Source organism: Dermacentor andersoni, chromosome 4 (assembly GCF_023375885.2).
Source record: "Dermacentor andersoni chromosome 4, qqDerAnde1_hic_scaffold, whole genome shotgun sequence".
Taxonomy (NCBI): domain Eukaryota; kingdom Metazoa; phylum Arthropoda; class Arachnida; order Ixodida; family Ixodidae; genus Dermacentor; species Dermacentor andersoni.
In genome coordinates this window covers 139,543,187-139,545,555 of record NC_092817.1, presented here as the reverse complement: position 1 = coordinate 139,545,555, position 2,369 = coordinate 139,543,187, and the positions used below count along the sequence as shown (strand labels likewise).

General features: G+C 42.3%; 1 non-coding gene across 1 annotated transcript; it reads right to left on the bottom strand.

Moving 5' to 3' along the window:
• Window positions 1–264: 264 nt before the first annotated feature.
• Window positions 265–336, bottom strand: TRNAE-CUC (transfer RNA glutamic acid (anticodon CUC)). Its single transcript has one exon. It is a non-coding gene; the product is annotated as a tRNA-Glu (tRNA).
• Between the last annotated feature and the right edge of the window lie 2,033 nt (window positions 337–2,369).

Below are 2,369 nucleotides of genomic sequence, written 5' to 3'. Positions count from 1 at the left end.
AGATATGTTCATTTTTATATAGCGAATTATGGGGTTTCACGTGCCAAAACCACTTTCTGATTATGAGGCACGCCGTAGTGGAGGACTCCGGAAATTTCGACCACCTGGGGTTTTTAACGTGCACCTAAATCTAGGTACACGGGTGTTTTCGCATTTCGCCCCCATCGAAATGCGGCCGCCGTGGCCGGGATTCGATCCCGCGACCTCATGCTCAGCAGCCCAACACCATAGCCCCTGAGCAACCGCGGCGGGTTTAACGAAACATTCCGACGCCGGGAGTCGAACCCGGGCCTCCTGGGTGAGAGCCAGGTATCCTAGCCACTACACCAAGCCGGAACCATTTTTATATTTTATTTGCCGACATTGCTATGCCCAGAATATCAGGTTCTTTGTTGTTTGTTCAATACTACATCGTTTTTCTTCAAAATTTGTCGCAAGTCATTCCTTGTGGTCCTTGTAGTCCTTGTGATCTTTATAAGACCTAATATTGCTCCTTTGTATATAATGATATTGAGAAATGTTGTTTTTGCGTGTTGGTAACATTCTGCCCCAAAATCAGAATATACAATCTAGGTAGAAAAGACGTTGTAACTAGGCTCAAACCATGCGATTTTCTATTTACAAATAGATATATCAGCACCCTTATTGGTTTCAGCTTACCTTCTATGGTTTTCACAGATTGAGTACGGATGACGATAAAAGCAAAGATGGGAAAGCGGGAATGCAGAGACTGGTGCGTCGAGGCACCGCACCTTGTGCTCCATAATCTATATCTAGTAACGACAAAGCCTGTCAAGATGGCTGTCGTTATGTGTAAGTCTGCTGTGGCTGTAAAAATAAACTTCAATAACTGACAGTCATGTGAAAACATCCACTGATTTCTTCCGTGTGCCAGGTAATACAGCTGTGGTATATATATATATATATATATATATATATATATATATATAGGGCACTCCGGACGTGAGTTGAACCGAATGCATGTTGTTGGCACTGGCCTAGAGTTACTCAGGCAAGTTTATTTCCCCTTAAGGAACGGATTCGTTATTCGTAATGTTTGTGTAGTCAACTTGCTAAGTGTTGGCTGCGCACTCCAAGTGTTATACGCAATGTTGTGGAGCACCTTGAGAAGCCTCTCAATAGTTTCCGACACGATATGTATCACGTGGTCCTTCCGCGTTCCAAAGAAAGCCCGCGAAATATTAAAAGATACCTAATGACGAGGCGCTTCCACCCCGTCACGTGGTATTTGCTGTAATATTGTACGGTGTACTATGTATTATTGTATTGCTGTAATATTATTGTGCTGCTCCTAAACACGCGATGGATGAACAAGGTCGGCTACAGACAGGTCGGCAGCGAGACTGGCCCGCTACAGGGCGTTATGTCTGGTGTAGGTATCTGGGCATGCGGCCCTTATAGTATGACGGTGCAAATGCGTACAGCTGGCCGAGCGTTGCCGGAGCGATCAAGCGTCTCAGGCCACGAAATGGAAAAGGCGAAAACAGCATTTTGATTGTGCTTAAAAGAAGGAAAGGGCAAAGCGCGTGGGAGCCATGGAAGGCGATGATGTCTGCTACAATTTTGCGTTTGTACACTAATGACATCGTAGTAGTTTTCGAATTGGCCAATGATGTTACAACTTTCAACCTTAGGGCTCGAATAACAGCGAATAAAGAGACGGGGACAAAACTAACTAATGGAAAAAGAAGATTACGCATGTATTTTACTGCACACATGTCCTGGGAATCCCATGTGAACTCACTAGTTACAAACATTGCTGGAATAACTGGAACAGCTGGTCATCTCAGATGCATTCTTTCTGCAAAACCTAAAATACTTACTTATAGTTCTCTTTTCTGTTCATATGTTAACTACTGCCAACTTATCTGGGGTACAACTACATTTTCGAACCTACAAACAATTTACGTTATGCAGAAACGGTACCTACGCCACGTGTACAATGCTGATTTTAATGCAACAACTGCAGGTATTTTCCATAGAGCGCGTATTATCATCGCTCATAAATTATACCACTATCGTTTAAGTATTAGATTTAAGCATGAAGTGAGATATAACATACCTAACCTAGGTAAACTGGCACAATTACAAAAAAATGAGCACTATTGTGTACCAGACATGGAGAATATTGGAACGTTGTTGCACCCTGCTTGACCTCTGGCATGGAACGTCTATGGTATTCTTTGCCATCACTGTTAAACTATTACCAGTCTACTAATTTTGACTTATTTATTTGTTCCACTGCTAAACTTAGATCTATGTTCGCAGAAGAAGGAAACTGATTTACTTATCCTGGCATTTATTTATTTATTTACTTGTTCCACTGTTTTCGAATCATTGTGTTTTAC